The following is a 20,912-nucleotide window of genomic DNA, read 5'->3' on the forward strand; positions in this document are numbered from 1 at the left end:
CCTGCTGCTTTGGGCGGGCCTGAGTTTCCTCTCCTCACCTAATCCCTTTGGCTGACTGCTCTTCTCTCTGGCTTCCTGGCTTTTAATCCCCTTTCTCCTGCTCTTCCCACTTGCTACTTTGGGTGTCCCTGAGTTGACTCTCCTCACCTGTAACCCTGGGGCTGACAAAACTCTAGATGAATTAAAAACAAAACAAGACAACACAAATTGACAAAAGAAATGGGAAGTCAGAAACCATACAAAAGTAGCAAATAGAAATCCAGAAGATTAATATTATAATTTCAGAAATAGATAACACACTGGAAGGTCACAAGAATAGAATGGAATCAATGGGACACAGAATTAGTGAGCTTGAAGACAAATCTCAATACTAATCTGTTAGAAAAACAATCAGAAAAAAATGAAAAGAAATAAATAAAGCCTGATAATTACAAAGGACACAATCAAAAGGAATAACTTATGTATATTAGAATCCCAGAAGAAAAGGAAAAAAAAAAAAAAGTACTCAGAAATTAGTCACAGATTTCTTGGAAGAAAACTTCCCTAATATCATGAAAGATGAACAGAACCTCAGTGAACTCCAAATAGGATGGATTCCAAAAGAAAATCACCAACAATTATTATAATCAAAATTTCAAAACCAAAGACAAGAAAATCCTGAAAGCAGCTCAGGAAAAATGAAAAGTCATCTACAAAGGAGAATCAATAAGACTAAGCTCTGATTTCTCAGCAGAAACAATGCAGGCAAGAAGGCAACGGGATGACATATAAAATCCTGAAAGAAAAAGAATTGTCAATGAAGAATTATATATCCAGCAAAATTGTCCCTCAAATATGATGGTGAAATTAGGAAATTAGGACATTCTCAGATAAACAGAAATTAAGGGAGTTTGTAAAAACAAGACCAACCTTACAAGAAATCAATCAGTCTTTCAGAATGAGAATCAACAATGGCAGACAGTAACTGGAGATTTAAACACATGAGAACATCACCTGGAAATCAATCCAGATATAGAAATATCAAAAATAAAATAAACCCACAAGACTGAATATAGGAAAGCAAAGATATCAATCAGTAAACAATGATAACTATAAAGACAAAAAGAGAATAAATGATGTAGTTAGAGAGGTAACAAATGGAGAGAAAGTGAAAACAATATTAAGATAGAAGGAACAGTTTTTTTTTTTTTAATGTTTTATTGTAATTTGGGTGAAAGTTTACAGAACAAATTCATCTTCCATACAACAGTTCACATACACTTTGTCTCACAAAATAGACTGCAATCTCCCACAATGCAACAGCTCTCCTCCCACTTTTTCCCCATAGCCTCCTCTTCCCTGTGTCCTTCCCTCCCATGCACTACTGCCCCCCAAGCTGTCTTCCTATGCATGCACAGACCTTCTACTCTCCCATGATTGATCTCTCCAAGGAGTGTACCAACCTAATGTAAATATTCAGCTCATATACCTGTCTTTTGTTTGGTTGGAAGCCATAGGATTGGGTTCAATTCCAGACCTGAAAGGCAGCTAGGGGCCAAAGTCTCAGAGGTTCCATCAGGCTCTATCAGACCAGCAAACCTGGTACCCCCCCCCCCCCCTTTTTTTTCCACATAATTTTGAGTTTTGTTCCACATTGTTCTCCCACTCTATCCAGGATATCCTATATAGATCCCCCTCTCAGTGGTTGACAGTGGTAGCCAGGCACCATCTCATAGTCATATAGGCTGAGAATGGCATGGTGAACCAATCCCTTGGACTAACTGTTTCCACATGTCTTGGGTTTTCTTCATTCATCTTTGCTCTGGACAAGGAGAGATTCATCATTGTATCTAGATGGTTGCTTGCAAAGTTTTAAGATCCCAGTTGCTACTCACCAAAGTAGGATGTGGAACAATGTTTTTGTGGTAGTAGTTGTTGTTAGGTGTCATTGAGTTGTCTCTGACTCATAGTGACCCTACGTACAGCAGAACGAAACACTGCCCAGTCCTGTGCCAGCTCCATGATCCTTGCTATACCTGAGCCCGTAGTTGTAGTCACTGTGTCAATTCTTCTTGTTGAGGGTCTTCCCCTTTTTTGTCAACCCGCCACATTACCAAGAATGATATCTTTCTCCAGGGAAGGGTCCCTTCTGACAACATGACCAAAAGAGATGAGAAAAAGTTTGGCTATTCTCTCTTCTAAGGAGCATTCCGGCTGCGCTTCTTCCAGGACAGATTTGTTAGGTCTTGTAGCAGTCCCTGGTACTTTCAGCATTCTTTGCCAACTCCACAACTCAAAAGCATTGACTCTTCTTTGGTCTTCCTTATTAATTGTCCAGATCTCACATGCATATGAGATGATTGAAAATACCATGGCTTGTATCAGGCATACCTTAGTCCTCAAGGAGACATCTTTGCTCTTCAGCATTTGAGAGAGGCTTTTTGCAGCTGATTCACCCAGTGCTATATGTTGTCTGATATCTTGACTGCTGCTTCCAGTGGTGTTGATTGTAGAACCAAGTAATAAGAAGTCCTTTACAACTTCAATCTTTTCACCATTCATTGTGATGCTTTGTATTGGTCCAGTTGTGAGGATTTTTGTTTTCTTTATACTGAAGTATAATCCATATTACAGACTGTATTCTTCAATCTTCATCAGTAAGTGCTTCAAGTCATCCTCACTTTCAGCAAGCAAAGTTGTATTGTCAGCATACTGCAGGTTGTTAATGATTCTTCCTCCAATCCTGATGCCAGTGTAGCATGTTATGCCAATTGAGCTTGATGTCTCCTGCAACCATGGTCCTAAGTCCATGGGTCCAACTACTCATTCCCTCTGGGTAGCTGGCTGTGGCCAAGAAGTGACTACATCCTTGTCCCTTGTCAGCTCTACTACATACCGCGGAATTCTTACAGAACATACAAATACACTAGAAACATTGTCTGCCAACCCTATACATGGTCATGGGCACATTCCCCCCTGTATAGACATACCTAATAGTTCAGCCTGTCAACCCATCTATCCACCCATATAGCAATGTTTTCCATCACTGACAACACAGTACTGGATGTACAAAAGGGTTCATCTTTGTTGTCTGTACCTCCTATGTACCTCTATGTCTTCCTCTTCCCCAATGCCACTGTGCTCATCACTCACATCTGGTACATTGCCCTTCCCTTCACCAAAATCAATATTTGTCTCTGCCTATCTAGAAGAGTTCCCTCCCCTCCCCTCACAGCCATGACAACTGACAAAGAAAATTTCCTTCTGTATACCATTCTTCGACTTTTTACAATAATGGACTAATACAATATTTGTCCTTCTGTGATTGACTTATTTCACTCAGCATAATGTCTTCTGAGTTAGAATGAATAGTTCTAAACTTGAGAAGATACTAATAAATTATAGCACAACCTCAAAGAAAATTAATAAACCTTCTTATCAAAATGAAAAGGAAGAAAACCATAAACTCTTAGTAAACACCAAAACAAGCACAATGAAGAAAATGATAAGAAAATCCATAAAGAAAATGAACTCAGCACAGAAAATTATATCAATGAAATGAGAAGTCCCACAGATCCAAAAATACAGCAAAATGATAGCAGTAAATCCTACCTATTGATAATTACACTGAATATAAATGGATTAAATACACCAGTCAAAAAGAGAGAGCAGCAGAATGAATAAGAAAATATGACCTATCAATATGCTGTCTACATGAGACACACCTTAGACACAGACAAAAAATAAGCTAAAAATCAAAGGATTGAAAAACATAAAACAAACAAATGCCAACAAAAGCACAGTATATGTTATTTTCCATTGCATATGGAACTTTCTATTGAATAGACCATATGTTAGGCCTCAAAGTGAGCCTCAAAAAATTTAAACACTGAAATATTACAAAGCATCTTCTCATATCACAATGCTATAAAATTAGAAATCAACAACAGAAGGATCAAGGGAAAAAGAAATCAAATACACAGAAATTGAGTAATGCCCTTCTTAAAAATTACTGCATAATAGAAGACATGAAAAATGAAATAAAATACTTCTTGACTCAAATGAGAATAAAAGCACAACATACCCAAATTTTTGGGACACAGCAAAAGCAGTGCTCAGAGATCAGTTTACAGCAATAACTGAACACATCAAAAAAGAAGAAAGAACCCAAATCAACACTTTAACCCAACATCTCCAACAATTAGTAAAAGAACAGCAAAAAAGTCTAGAGTCACCAGAAGAAAGGAAATAATAAAGATTTGAGCATAAATAAGTGAAACACAAAACAGAAAAGCAATAGATCAACAAGACTAGAAGTTGGTTCTTTGAAAGGATTAGTAAAATTGACAAACCACTTGCAAATTTAACAAAAGAAAAGAAAGAGAAGATGCAACTAACACACATAAGAAGTGAAATAGGGGCAAAGTTATGATAACTTTTTAGCCACAGCCAAATACCCTGAAGAAGTGAGTCACTGGGTCCATGGATTGGGGATGATGGTCACGGGGGATATCAAACTTAGTTGGCATAACATACTACATGGAAACATTATTCTACATCCTACTTTGGTGGGTAGTGACTGTGGTCTTAAAAGCTTGCAAGTGGCCATTTAAGATGCAACAATTGGTTTCTCTTTGACTGGAGCAAACAAGAATGAAGAAAACCAAAGACATATGGAAACAATTAGTCCAAGGGACTAGTGGACCATGTGAACCTCAGCCTACGTGAACCTGAGACCAGAATAACTAGATGGTGTCCAGTTACCACTGTCAACAACTCAGAAAGGGATCAAAATAGGAGATCCTGAAACATAGAGAGGTACATGGGAGGTGCGGACAACAAAGATGAACCCTTTTGCACATAAAGTACTGTGTTGTCAGTGAAGGCAAACATGGGTATACAGGTGGATAGATGTACAGGCTGAACTATTAGGTATGTCTATGCAGTGGGGAATGTACCCAAGACCATGTATAGGGTTGGCAGACAATGGTTCTACAAGTGTATTTGTATGTTCTGTAAGAATTCCCAGGTGTATAGTAGAGCTGACAAGGGTTAAGGTTGTAGCCACTTCTTGGTCACAGCCAGCTACCCAAACGGAGTGAGGAGTTGAACCTGTGGGCTTGGGACTATAGTCACAGGGGACATCAAGCTCAACTGGCATAACATACTATGCAAACCACTGTTCCACCTCCTACTTTGGCAAGTAGTGACTGGGATCTTAAAAGCTTGCAAGCAGCCGTCTAGATGCAATAATGGGTCTCTCCTTGTCCCGGGCAAAGAAGAATGAAGAAAACCAAAGATTCATGGAAACAGTTAGTCCTAGCAACTGGTACACCATGAGACCTGTGGCCTATATGACTATGAGAGCAGAAGAACTTGATGGTGCCTGGCTACCACTGTCAACCACTTGGAGGGGGATCTATGTAGGAGATCCTAGAAAGAGAGGGAGAACAATATGGAACAAAACTCAAAATCATTTGGAAAAAAAAAAAGGGAGGGGACCAGGTTGTTTGCTGGTCTGATAGAGCCTGGTGGAACCACTGAGACTATGGTTCCCAGCTGCCTTTCAGTTCTGGAACTGAACCCACACCTGTGGCTTCCAGCCAAACAAAAGCCAGGCATATGAGTTGAACATTTACCTGAGGTAGATATACTCCTTGGAGAGAACAATCATGGGAGAAAGAAGGGCTGTTTATGCACAGGGAGACAGCTCAGGGGGCAGGAGTGCATGGAGAGATGGACACAGGGAAGAGGTAACAGTTGGGAGGAGGTGAGAGGGGAGCTGTTGCATTGGGGTAAACTGTAAGCAATGTCATGAGACAAGGTATATGTGAGCTGCTGTATGCAAAATGTATTTGCTTTGTAAACTTTAACCCAATCACAATTAAAAAAAAAAAAAAAAAGAAGAAGATTCTGGATAGAGAGGGAGAAAAATGTGGAACAAACTTAAAACCATAAAAAAGGCCAGGTTTACTTGTCTGATAGAGACTGGTGAAACTCTTAAGACTATGGGCCCTAGTCACCTTTTGGGCATGGAATTGGACTCACTCCTGGGGCTTTCAGCCAAACAATAGATAGGTATGTAAGGTGAACATTTCTACCAGGTAGGTACACTCCTTAGAACAATCAGTCATGGGAGAGCAGTAGGGCAGTATTTACACAAGGAGATAGCTCAGAGGGCAGGAATGCATAGGAAAGAAGGACACAGGGAAAGGGTAACCAGAGGGAGGAAGTGAGAAGGCAGCTCTTACCTTACGGGGATTGAAATAGGTAATGTCACAACAAAACCTACTGAAATAAAAAAGGATAATAATAGAATACTATAAAAAACTAGAAGGAGCAGTTGAAAAATCAGATGTCATACTGCACTGGGAAAACTGTTGCAAAAGTCCTCTTTAAAGTGCTGAAGAGCAAAGATGTCTCTTTACAGACTAAGGTACGCCCAACCCAAGCCATGTCATTTTCAATTGCCTCATATGTAATGAATAAGGAAGACTGAAGAAGAGTTGATATTTTTGAGTTGTAGTGGATGAAGAATACTGAAAGTACCACAGACTGCCAGAAAAATGAACAAATCTGTCCTGGAACAGTGTAGCTGGAATGCTCCTTGGAAGCAAGAATGGCCAGATTTCATGTCACCTACTTGGTCATGTTGTCAGAAGGGACCATTCCCTGAAGAAGGATATTATGCTTGGTAAAGTGGAGGGTCAGCAATAATGGGGAAGGCCCTTAACAAGATGGATTGACACTGAGGTTGCAACGATGGGCTCAGCTATAGCAAGGATTGTGAGGATGGTGCAGACCAGGTGGTGTTTCATTCTGTTGTACATAGGGTTGCTATGAGTCAGAGCTTACTTGACAGCACCTAACAACAACAATATGAAGAACTGCACTCCAACAAATTTGAAAACCTAGAAGAAAGGGTAAGTTTCTAGCAACATATTACCAACCTAAACTAACACAATCTGAGGTAGAAAATTAGAACAGACTCATCACAAAAGAAGAATTAGAACAGGTCATAAAAAAAAAAATCCCAAGGAAAAAAAGAAAATTCTGGCCCAGATGGTATCATTTGTGAATTCAATCAAAATTCAGAGAAGAGCTGACACCAATTCTATTCAAACTATTCTAGAACATAGAAGAGGATGGCATACTACCAAACTCATTCTTCGAAGCAAGCATAACCCTGATACCAAAACCAGGCAAAGACATTACTAAAAAACATAATTGTTCAACACCCATCATTGCTAAAAACACTGAAAAACTAGGAATAAAAGGGAAAATCCTCAACATAATTAAGCGCACATATATAAAACCAATGGCCAACATTATTCTCAGTGGAGAGAGACTATTCCCCTTATGAATGGATGCCAGACAAGGATGCCCTTTATCACCACTCCTACTCAATATTGTATGAGAAGTCCTAGCCAGAGCAATAAGGCAAGAGAGGGAAATAAAAGGTATCCAAATTGACATAGAAGAAGTAAAACGATTTCTATTTGTAGATAATATGATCCTATACATAGAAAGGAGCTCTGGTAGTGTAGTGCCTAAGGCACTTGACTGCTAACCAGAAGGCTGGTGGTTTAAGCCCACCAGCCACTCCTCAGAAGGAAGCTTGGGCAATCTACTTCCATAGTGATACCACCTTAGAAACCCCAGGAGGGGTCGCTATGAGTCAGGTCCAACTCGATGGCACATAACAACAACAACAAAAACAACAAAAATACATAGAAAAGCCCAAAGATTCCCCCAAGAAAATCCCTAGAGTTAATAGAAAGTTTCAGAAATTGGCAGGGTACAAGATCAACATAAAAAGCAGTCAGATTCCTTTACACTAATGAAGAGAATTCTGCAAAGGAAATCAGGGAAACGATATAATTTACAATAGCCACCTTGTACAAAGAAAACTACATAACAATACAAGAAACCAAAAGAGACCTACATGAATGGAAGATACCATATTCATGGATAGGATGACTTAACTGTGAAAATGTCAACACTACCCAAAGCAATTTACAGATATAATACAATCTTAATCCAGATTCCATCAACACTCTTTAAAGAGATGGAAAAACTAAAGACTAATTTTATATGGAAAGGAAAGAAATCCTGGATAAGTAAAGTGCTACTAAAGAAGGACAAGGGAGTCCTGGTGGTGGAGTGCCTATGGCATTTGACTGCTAACCAGAAGGCTGGCGGTTCAAACCCACCAGCCACTTCTTGGAAGGAAGATTGGGGAATCTACTTCCATAGTGATACTGCCTCGGAAATCCAAGGAGGGGTGCTATGATTCAGATCTGACTTGATGCCAGTGAGTAAAGAAGGACAGCAAATTTAGAGGCTTCACATTCCCCAATCTCAAAACCTACTATACAGTCATAGTTGTTAAAACAGCCTGGTATTGATACAGTGACAGATACATAGACCAATGGATCAGAACTGAGAAGCCAGAGGTAAATCTATCACTTATTGACAGTCATCTTTGACAAAGGGCCAAAAGTCATTAAATAGGGAAGAGATTTTCTCTCTAATAAATGGTGCTGCAAAACTGGGTATCTGTTTGTAGAAAAATAAACAGAACAAAAACAAACTCAAGTTGGATCAAGACCTGAATGTAAAACTTAAAACTATAAAAAACATCAAAGAAAATACAGGGACAAAGTTAGGGTCCCTAATATATGGTATAAATACAACATTAAACATAATTTAAAAAGCACAAACACTAGAAGACAAAATAGCTGTCTGGGAGCTCCTAAAAATTAGACACTTATGCACATCAAAAGATTTCACCAAAAGAGTAAAAAAAGAACCTACAGACTGGGAAAAAAAATTTGGCAATGATATATTGGACAAGGCACTTATCTCTAAAATTTATAGAAAATTTCAACAACTTAACAACAAAATGGCAAATAATCCAATTAAAAATGGGGAAAGGACAAGAACAGGCATTTCACCAAAGAAGACATTCCAGTGGCAAACAAACATATGAAGAAATGCTCATGATCATTAGCAATTTTGTTGTTGTTGTTACATGCCATGGAGTCGGACCCAACTCATAGTGACCCAACCTTGGGTTTCTGAGACGGTATCACTATGGAAATAGATTTCCCAACCTTCCTTCCGAGGAGTGGCTGGTGGGTTTGAACTGCCAGCTTTCTGGTTAGCAGTCAAGTGCCTTAGGCAATTAGAGAGATGCAAATTGAAACAACAATGAGGTATCATCTCACCCCAGTATTAACAGCAAAGTTCAAAAAAGGCAGAATACAACACATGATGGCAAGCATGTGGACAAACTGGAACTTTTATATACTGCTGGTGGGACTGTAAAATGGTGCAAACGCTATGGAAAACAGTATGGCACATCCTTAAAATGCTGGAAATAGAAATACTATTTGATCTGGCAACCCCATTATTAGGTATCTATCTTAGAGAATTAAGAGCCATGACATGGACAGATCTATGAGCACCCATGTCCAGTATAGCACTATTCACAAGAGCAAAAAGATGGAAACAACCTAAATGCCCATATACAGATGAACAGTTATACATACCAATACACATTGGAATACTATGCAATGTTAAAGAAAAATGGTGAATCTGCAAAACATCTCATAATGTGAATGAGCCTAGAGGATATTATGCTGTGAGAAATTAGTCAATCACAAAAGGACAAATACTGTATGAGACCAGTTTTGTGAAAAGTCAAGAAAAGGGTTTCACGTAAAAAGAAATATTCTTTGATGTTACCAGCAGTGGGAGAGGAAGGGAAGGTAAACCACTAACTTGAGGGTAGACACATATTAACCTGGCTGAAGGGGAAGGCAACAACAATAAAAATAATAGAGAATGTTAGACTGAGAGACTGAGGAGTCACAACATCTTCTGTAAACTGTCACAACAGTTTACATTTAAAGAAATTGACTACTTGCTGTAAAGTTGCCTCTGACTCATGGTGACTCCAGGTCTATGTAGAAAAACAAAATGTCAGTTAAAAAAAAAAGGTGTCAGTTTAAAAAAAAAAAAAGATAATTATAGACCAATATCCTTCATGAACATTGATAGAAAAATTTTCAACAAAATAAGCCAACAGAATCCAACAACACATCAAAAAATAATACACTGTAACCAAGTGGGAATCACACCATACCAGGATGGCTCAACATTAGAAAAACAATCAACATATTCATGACATAAATAAAACAAAGGAAAAAACCCACATGATTATATCAATTGATGTAGAGAAGTCATTTGACAAAACCTAACATCCATTCTTGATAAAAGTGCTCAATAAAATAGGAAAAGAATGAAAATTCCTTAGCATAATTAAGGGCAACACACAAAACAAACAACCAAAATTATTCTCAACAGACACATACTGAAAACATTCCCCTTGTGAATGGGAACCAGGCAAGGATGCCCTTTATCATCCCTCTTATTCAATATTATATTGGAGATCCTAGCCAGAGTAATAAAACAAGAAAGGGAAATAAAGTGCATACACACTGGCAAAGAAGAAGTAAAACTATCTCTATTTGCAGATCCTGTACATCCAAGAGGCTTAACAAGAAAACTACTGGAACTAATAGAAAGATTCAGCAAAATGGCAGGTACAAGATCAACATACAAAAATCAGTCAGATTCCTCTACATTAACAAAGAGAACTCTGAAAAGGAAATCAGGAAAACAGTATCATTTACAATAGCACCTAAAAGATGAAGTACTCAGGAATAAATCTAAGAGGGACCAAAAAACAAAAACAAACAAACAAAAAACAAAACAAAACAAAAACCCTCTATACATAGGAAACTACAAAACACTACTACCAAAAAACCAATAAACCAAAAGAGACCTACATAAATGGAAGAAGACACCATGCTCATGGATAGGAAGATTTAACATTGTGAAAATGTCAATACTAACCAAAGCAGTATACAGAGATAAAGCAATCCTGATTCAGACCCCATCATCATTCAATAAAGAGATGAAAAAGCTGATGACCAGCTTTATATGGAAAGGAAAGAGACCCTGGATAAGTTAAGCACTACTGAAGAAGAAGAACAAAGTAGCAGATTTCATACTCTTTGATCTCAGAACCTACTATACAGCCACAATAGTCAAAACAGTCTGGTATTTGTACAATAGACCAATAGAACAAAATTGAGAACCCAGAAGTAAATCCATTCACTATGGACAGCTAATTTCTGAGGGGGAAGAGATAGTCTCTTTAAGAAATGATGCTGGCAAAACTGGATATCCAATTTCAGAAATATGAAAAAGGATCTTTATCTCTCACCATATGCAAAAACTAACTCAAGATTGATCAAAGACCTAAATGTAAAACCTAGAACTATTAAGATCATCAAAGGAAAAATAGGGGCAAACTTAGGGGCCCTAATAGAAGGCATAAATATACTATCAAACCTAACTAAAACTGCACGAACAGCAAAAGACAGACTAGATGACTTAAAAAAAAAAACCAAACTCAAACTCACTGCCATCGAGTCGATTCTGACTCATAGCTACCCCCATTGGGTTTCCAAGGTGGTAAATCTTTACAGAAGTAGATTGCCCAGTCTTCCTTCTGTGGAGTGGCTGGTGGGTTCGAACTGCCAACCTTCTGGTTAGCAGTGAAATACCTTAGGCACTACAACACCAGAGCTCTTAACTAGATTACTAGGACCTATTAAAAATCAAACATTTTTGCATGTCAAAAGACTTTGACAAAAGAGTAAAAAGATAATCTAAAGACTGGGAAAAAAAATTGGGCTAAGACATATTAGACAAAGTACTAATCTCTAAAATTTACAGAAAACTTCAATACCTCAACAACAAAAAGACTAACAATCCAATTAGAAATGGGCAGAGGACATGAACAGACACTGTGCAAAAGAAGGCATTCAGGCAGCTAACAAACAAACATATGAAATGCTTGTGATCATTAGCCATTAGAGAAATGCATATCAAAACAACAATGAGATTTCATTTCACTCCAGCATCAAAAGAAAAATTCAATAAAATAGAAAACAACAAATACTGGTGAGGGTGGAAAGACTGGAATCCTCATATACTGCTGGTGGAGCTGTAAAATTGTGCTACCACTGTGGAAAACAGTATGGTGCTTACTTAAAAACTTGGAAATAGAAACACCATATGATCCAGCAATCTCACTACTGGACATATCCTAGAGAAATAAGAGCTGTATCATGAACAGATGTATGCACACTGATGTTCACTGCAACATTATTTACAATAGCAAAATGAAAAAAAAAAGGAAACAATTTAAATGCCCATCTACAGATGAATGGATTAATAAACTATGGTACATACACAAAATGGAAGATTAAGCAACATTAAAGAATAATGATAGGACATTATGCTGAATGAAATTAGTCAATCACAAAAGGACAATCATTGTATTATAAAAAGTCAAGGAAAGGTTTATATATGGAAGGAAATTTTCTTTGTTGGTTATCAGGGGTGGGAGGGTAGGGTAGGGAACTCTCTTAGATAGGTAGGGACAAGTATTGATTTGGGTGGCACACAGTGGCATTGAGGAAGAGGAAAACATAGGTCATGGGAGATACTGACAACAAAGATGAACCGTTTTGCACATATAGTACTGCATTGTCAGTGAAGGCAAACATGGATATATGGGTGGATAGAAGGGTGGATAGGCTAAATGCAGGTGTGTCTATGCAGGGGGGAATGTACCCAAGATCATGTATAGGGTTTGCAGACAATGATTCTACAAGTATATTTGTATGTTCTGTAAGAATGTCCAAGTATATAGTAGAGCTGACAAGGGACAAGGTTGTTGCAGTCACTTCTTGGCCACAGCCAGCTACCCAGAAGGAGTGAGTAGTTAGACCTGTGGGCTCAGGACCATAGTAACAGGGGACATCAAGCTCAATTGGCATAATGTACTATACAAAAACATTGTTACACATCCCACTTTGGTGAGTAGTGACTGGGATCTTAAAAGCTTGCAAGCAGCCATCTAGATGCAACGATGGGTATCTCCTCATCTAGAGCAAAGAAGAACGAAGAAAACCAAAGATTCATGGAAAGAATAAGTCCAAGTGACTAGTACACCATGTGATCCTCAGCCTATATGATTATGAGACCAGAAAAACTAGATGGTGCCTGGCTACCACTGTCAACCACTTAGAAGGGGATTTATGTAGGAGATCCTGGATAGAGTGGGGAGAACAATGTGGAACAAAACTCAAAAAAAAAAAAAAAAGGGACCAGGTTTGCTGGTCTGATAGAGCTCCTTAGTGAGATAAATCATGGGAGAATAGAAGGGCTGTGTATGTACAGGAAGACAGCTCAGGGGGCAGGAGTGCATGAGAGAGAAGGACACAGGGAAGAGGCAACTATGGGGGAGGAAGTGGGAGGGGAGCTGTTGCAATGTGGGAGATTGAGACAAAGTGCATGTGAGCTACTGTATGGAAAGTGAATTTGCTCTGTTAACTTTCACCTAAATCACAATTAAAAAAAAAGAAAAGGACAAACATTCTTTGAGTCCACTACTATGAAAAGTCAAGAAAAGGTTACCAAGGGTGGGAGGGGAAGGGAAGCTAAATCACTAACTAGAGGGTAGACTCTTAACTAACTTGGATGAAGGAAAAGGCAGTATACAATAAGGGGGAAGTCAGCACAATAGGATCAAGGCAGAGGAAGACACTGGGAGAAGCACAAGAGTTAAAGGCAACAAAGGTAACTACTATTACATACCTAATCCTGCAATAACAGAAAACAAAAATCTTGGAGTGGATACACAGACACTCAAGTTGAACAGGGTTGGGAAGGCAAATGGGACAACATCTATGAACATATACAGGTTTGACAGAGGGTACTTCTACACATGTATTTGTATGTGTATATATCCATGAATATAGTAAAGCATACAGAGGGCAAAATTATGAAAACTTCTTAACCAGAACCAAACACCTTAAGGGAATGAATGAGTCACTGGACATGGGGGCTGAGGACCACAGTCTTGGGGGACACTAAGGTAAATTGGATAACATAGTTCACAAAGACAATGTTCTATATCCCACTTTGGTGAGTAGTGACTGGGGTCTTAAAAGCTTGTGAGTGGCCATCTAAGATGTAACTATTGGTCTCTCCTTGCCCAGAACAGAGAGAAATGAAGAAAATCAGACACAAAGAAACAATTAGTCTAAATGACTAATGGACCACGTGAAGCCCATCCTCCATGACCTTGAGACTGGAACAACTAGAGAGTGCCCAGCTACCACTGTTGACTGCTCTGAAAGGGATTGTATAGGAAGTCCTGGACTGAGTGGGAAAAAAGTATGGAACAAAACTCAAAATCATAAAAAAGCCCAGGCTTATTGGTCTGATAAAGACTGGTGGAACCCCCCAAGACTATTACCCTTAGACACCCTTCAAGACTTGAAATACTTACTCTATTGACTGAACTTCCAGCCAAAACATAGGCATATAACGTAAACAATAATACCATGGAGGCATGCACTCATTAGAACAATCAACCATATGAGATCAAAAGGGCAGTGTATGCCCAGGGGTAAGGCTCAGAAGGCAGGAAGGGATAGGAAAGAAGGACAAACGGAAATAGTAAACACAGGGAGGAAGCGAGAAGAGTGCTCTTACATTGTGGGGGTTGCAATGAATGTCACAAAACATAATGTGTATGAATTGCTGAATGGAAAACCAATTTGCTCTGTAAACTTCCATCCTAATCACAATTTTGGGAAAAAAAAAAGTTTCCTTCTTCTTTCACTTTTCTTTAGGCTCCATCTATCTTGTGATGTATACCCAAAATCTATTGCTTCTAAGTTCTGCATCATCCTCCAGTAATGCATCTGTGCCATTTTGCCCCTTTACTGTCCTAAGATAGTCCAAGTCACCATCATCTCTCACCTGCGTCACTGCTATAGCTTCCTAACTTGCTTCTTTGCCCCATCCTGGCCATAGCTGCCAGTGTTGTTCCTTTAAAATGTTAAGTGAGAGTGTACTACTACTCTGCTCAAAACTATGAAAAGAATCCTCATTTTACTTACAGTTTTTTAAAAAAATCAGTCTTATTATCCCTATGACCACACTTACAGTATTACTGTTCCCTCTCCTTGCTTACTCTGTTCCAGCTACACTACATGCCTTGCTGTTTCTGAAATATGCCAGGCATATTTCTACCTTAGAGCCTTCACAATGGTCCTTTCCTTGTCTAGAAAATTCCATCTCCTAGATATGCCCACCAGCCACTCCTTGGAAGGAAGATGGGGCAATCTACTTCCGTAGTGATACTGCCTTGGAAACCCAAGGAGGGGTCGCTATGAGTCGGGTCTGACTTGACGGCACATAACAACAACAACAATGGATATTCATGTGGCTCTCTTTTTCTACTTTCAAGTCTCCATCAAAATGGTAGAAGAAGCCAATGGAATCCCAGGGCACTTTCCAGGACAGAGACACCCAAAGTAAAGCCTGTGTCATATCCTGAAGTATCACCTTCATGTGAGTGGCCACTGAGTGTCAACTCAACACCATCTGTCACATTGAATTACTGATATTAATTTGAAATTTATTCATCTTGTAGTTAATTTGTAAATAGGTTTCAGTTGAATGAATAGTAGGCATAAGGAATTCAAACCTAGATTGATATTTTATACATGCTAAAGAAATATCAGCATAAAAATAATTCAAGTAATGCTGGGGGAGTGTTTGTGAATTTATTTTTTTCTTATAAAATAGGTTGCTAGGGTCTAATCACAGAAAATTGGTCCTTGTTCATCTTTCCCATTGGGTGTTTTGAGGTAGCCTGAATAGAATTTATCCACAAGTTCCCTGACTCTCTTTATCCCCTTAAACTAGAGATCTACGTAGGGATCACAACACCTAGGAAATTGCTGGGTAGGAAGTAACCAGGGTTGGTCATGCATGTGAGACACACATAGAATTTCATCAAAATGTACAAACATCAATCTAGACATATGAACTCCTTTTGCCTATTGCGTAAGGGTGTGAGAGAGGAGGAATCTCACATAAAACTCCAAGCTTCCATTGCTCAGGCCAGAATACCGAGACAAACCTGTGACTCCTCTCTTTTTCTTTCACATCTCGTCTAGTGTTTGCACAAATCTTAAAAAATAACCAGAATCCAATCACTTCTCACCTCTCCATACTACCACACTGGTGCAAGTCACCTCACCTTTAACCTTGATTACTGCAATGACCTCTCGATGGTCTCTCTGTTTGTGCTCCTCTGCCACTTCAGTATATTCTCAAAATGGCCATCAGAGGGAACCTACTTACCCTCCTTACTTATGTAGACTAACTAACAAGATTGAGAGATGGGCAGTTGAGAGAAAAAGTAGGTCCAGTAATAAAAGAGTATAAAATCATCATATTAATACGAGAAGGGCGCTTTCTTTCTTTCTTTTTTGATTCGTTTTTATTCTTTATTGTTGCATAGTATTCCACTGTATGTGTGTACATTCAAAAAAATTTTTTTAAATTAAAAAAAAATTTTGCAGTGTTTCCTCCCCTCCCCTCTCACCCCTAGTAACCAACAAAGAAAGTATCCTTCCATATATAAACCTTTCCTTGACTTTTTACAAAAATGAACTAATATAATATTTGACCTTCTGTGATCGACAAAAAGGGTACTTTCAACATTACTATTTAACATACTATCTTTAATTGTATTTCTTTGTCTTTTTATCCTTGGATTTATTGTGAGGTACTCTAGGTTTTCTCTATGCTTGTGATTTAATTTTTGGTTGCATCTGACATGTTTATTGTTTTTTACTTTTATTATGGTTTTGAGTTTGCCCTCAATTTGTGTCCTTATTTCTGGAATATCTATTTTCATTTCATCCTATTGTTTTATCATCTTACCTGTGATCTAGTATTTTACTGAATTTATATTTTATTTACTATTAAACCTTACGTTTTTAAAATTCAAAGAAAATATTCTTTTTATTGTGTTATTCCAGAGTGGGTTCTTCATGTGTCTTTTGTATATTTCCTTCCCTCTGTCCTTCCTTTCTTTCCTATTTCTTGCCTTATTTTATTTTTTATTTTTTTGTCTTTCTCTTCTTTCTCTGGTAGTGTAGTGCTTAAGGCATTTGGCTGCCAACTAAAAGGTCAGTGGTTCAAATCCACCAGCTACTCCACAGAAGAAAGATGAGGCAGTCTGCTTCCGCAAGATTTACAGCCTTGGAAACCCAATGGGGATCTCTATGAGTTGGAATTGACTCTAGGGCAATGAGTGTTTGTTTTTTTCTTCTTTGGCTGTCATATGCTTCTGTAATTGCCACGGTTTCTTTTAGCTTTACCAAACTTGTACAGACCTTTTACTTGCTTTGAAACACTGTAGGTGAATTATCATACAAGCCCCTCCAGATTATCTGGGATCAGTTTACTTTCTCATCTGAGCTAGAATTTAAAGGCTAGATATCGTGTCTTACTTGCTTTTTGTTGCTTTGGGAACATAAGGGAATTTGCAGAATTTATTGGAAGAACTGGATTCTCTTATTTTTAATGTTTTGTTGCTCTCGAGTGCCAGAGTTTCATCCACCTTATTTATTCTATTCGCATTCATGAAAATCTTTGTGCTTCAGTACATCGCTCCATTTCAATATCGAGCCCTGGACCATGGCAATCTCTGGGGACTTTTCCTATTCCTCTTGAGATTGTGATAACCTGTTTTTGTTGTTATGTGCTGTTGAGTCAGACCCAACTCATAGCGACCCCTCCTTGGGTTTCTGAGGCAGTGTCATTATGTAAGTAGATTGCCCAACCTACCTTCTGAGGAGTGGCTGGTGGGTTTGAACCTCCAGCCTTCTGGTTAGCAGTCAAATGCCTTAGGCACTACACCACCAAAGCTCCCTTGAAGCCACTAGTTTGTGGTAATTTTTTATAGTAGCAGTAGAAAATGAATGCTCCATAAAGCCTGTTGTTGTTGTTGTTAAGTGCCGTCGAGTCGTTTCCGACTCATAGCGACCCCATGCACAGCAGAACGAAACACTGCCCGATCCCGCACCAGCCCCACAATCCCTGCTATACTCGAGCCCATCATCGCAGCCACTGTATCAATCCATCTCGTTGAAGGCCTCCCCCTCTTTCGTCGACCCTCCACCCTACCAAGCATGACATCCTTCTCCAGGGAATGGTCCCTTCTTACAACATGACCAAAATAGGTGAGACAAAGTCTGGCCATTCTTGCTTCCAAGGAGCATTCTGGCTGCACTTCCTCCAGGACAGATCTGTTAGTTCTTTTAGCAGTCCATGGTACTTTCAGCATTCTTCGCCAGCACCACAACTCAAAAGCATCAACTCTTCTTCGGTCTTCCTTATTCATTGTCCAGCTCTCACATGCATACAAGGTGATTGGAAATATCATGGCTTGTGTCAGGCGCACCTTAGTCCTCAAGGAGATATCCTTGCTCCTCAGCACTTGAAACAGTTCCTTCGCAGTTGACTTTCCCAATGCTACACGACGTCTAATGTCCTGACTGCTGCTTCCGTTGGCATCGATTGTAGAACCAAGCAATGTGAATTCCTTGACAACCTCAATCTTCTCTCCATTGATTGTGATGCTGCTCATTGGTCCAGTTGTGAGGATTTTTGTTTTCTTTATGTTGAGATGTAATCCATACTGCAGACTGTATTCTTCAACCTTCATCAGTAGGTGCCTTAAGTCATCCTCACTTTCAGCAAGCAAAGTTGTATCGTCTGCATATCTCAGGTTGTTAATGATTCTTCCTCCAATCCTGATACCACGTTTTTCTTCATATAGTCCAGCTTCTCGGATTATTTGCTCAGCATATAGATTGAATAAGTGTGGAGAAAGAATACAACCCTGACGCACTCCCTTCTTGATTTTAAACCATGTAGTGTCCCCTTGTTCTGTTCGAACGACAGCCTCCTGGTCAAGGTACAGATTCCTCATGAGTACAATCAAGTGCTCAGGGATTCCCATTCTTCTCAATGTTATCCATAATTTGTCATGATCCACACAATCAAATGCCTTTGCATAGTCAATAAAACACAAGTAAACCTCTTTCTGGTATTCTTTGCCTTGAGCCAAGATCCATCTGACAACAGCTATGATATCCCTTGTTCCACGTCCTCTTCTGAATCCGGCTTGAACCTCTGGAAGTTCTCTGTCAATATACTGCTGCAAACGTTTCTGAATTATCTTCAGTAATATCTTACTTGCATGTGATATTAGTGATATTGTTCTATAATTTCTACATTCTGTGGGATCACCTTTCTTTGGAATGGGCACAAATATGGATCTCTTCCAGTCAGTTGGCCAGGTAGCTGTCCTCCAAATCTCTTGGCATAACTGAGTGAGCGCCTCCAATGGGGCATCTGTTTGTTGAAATATCTCAATCGGTATGCCATCAATTCCCGGAGCCTTGTTCTTCGCCAGTTCTTTCATTGCAGCTTTGACTTCTTCCTTCATTACCATTGGTTCTAGATCATATGCCACTTCCTGAAATGGATGAAGATCGATCAGTTCTTTTTGGTACAGTGACTCTGTGTATTCCTGCCATCTTCTCTTGATGTTTCCTGCATCATTCAATATTTTGCCCATAGAATCTCTCACTATTGCAACTCGAGGCTTAAATTTTTTCTTCAGTTCTTTCAGTTTGAGAAATGCTGAGCGTGTTCTTCCCTTTTGGTTTTCAGACTCCAGGTCTCTGCACATTTCATTATAGGCCATAAAGCCTAGACAATTCAAATTTGGAGCAGAAAATTTTACCAGATAAAAATAATTAAAAAGCCTGGTTTTCAGTAGCATAGCATTCTCATGGGTCCTCCAATATTTTATTTGGCCAGATGATTAAATATCTAAGATAAGGATCACACCATTTGAAAATGTAAACTTCATGTGAGAAGAGGGAAACATCAAGAGCGGAAGAGATAGACTACATATATTCTTATCTGTATAGTTTTAGAACATTTCAGGGGGATTAATTGTTAAAATACTCAAAATAAGCAAAGTTCAGATTATTACATACATTAGTTAAAAACTAGAATTAATTTAATGTTATCTTGCCCCCAGTTCTTTGATCTCTTATGCAACTTAAGTTTAGAAAGATGTCTTTAAGGAAAATGTTGACAAAAATTGAAAACAAAGAAAATGATTTTGGGTTGTAAGCAAGAAAACACATTTTTAAAATTTCTTATACTCTTTCCCAAAACCTGACTTGTTCCTTGAGCACTTAGCATAATAGTAGATGGTCAATAGAGTTTGAAGCATGCTAGTTTACTTATTGTTTGAAATTTATTTGGTATATCTACACTGGAAATCATTTAACTATATATTTAGAACACCTAAATGAAAACAATAAGTTAAACAGGTTTCTTTCTTTCTTTTTTAAAATCTATTATAGAATTAGGTTTTATCTACAGATGACCTCTAGTTTTCATACATTTGAATGCCTTGGTACTAGGAACATATTCTCTTACCTCCTTTTTCCCTTTGAAATGATTGGATAGTTGGACCTTGGGCTCTGATATTTCCCAGCATTCCATCCATGCTCACAAATGGGCAGAATGAAAGATGCTCTCCAGCCAGAGTGAGTGGTATCTCCTCTGAAGTTGGTACCTATTCTAACTCAAGCACATTGCATTATAATTGTCTGTCTACCTGTCTCTATCTTCCACCAGACAGGGCTCTTTGGGTGCAGACATTCTGTCTTATGTCCTCAGCATAAAGTGGAATGACTGAACTATCCAGAGTCTATAATAATAAAAATCAAAACCAAATCCACTGCCATTGAGTCAATTCTGACTCGTTGTTGTTGTTATGTGCTGTCGAGTCAAACCCGACTCATAGCGACCCCTCCTTGGGTTTCCGAGGCAGTATCACTACGAAAGTAGGATTGCCCAACCTTCCTTCCGAGGAGTGGCTGGTGGGTTTGAAC

General features: G+C 38.8%; 1 protein-coding gene across 1 annotated transcript in view; it reads right to left on the bottom strand.

The window, feature by feature from the left end:
* Positions 1 to 20,912, bottom strand: part of CUNH10orf67 (chromosome unknown C10orf67 homolog) — a 232,764-nt gene that overhangs the window by 14,057 nt on the left and 197,795 nt on the right. The window lies entirely within an intron of this gene.

The sequence above is a fragment of the Orycteropus afer genome, unplaced genomic scaffold (genome assembly GCF_000298275.1).
Source record: "Orycteropus afer afer isolate SDZICR_OR568_19922 unplaced genomic scaffold, OryAfe1.0 scaffold00035, whole genome shotgun sequence".
Taxonomy (NCBI): domain Eukaryota; kingdom Metazoa; phylum Chordata; class Mammalia; order Tubulidentata; family Orycteropodidae; genus Orycteropus; species Orycteropus afer.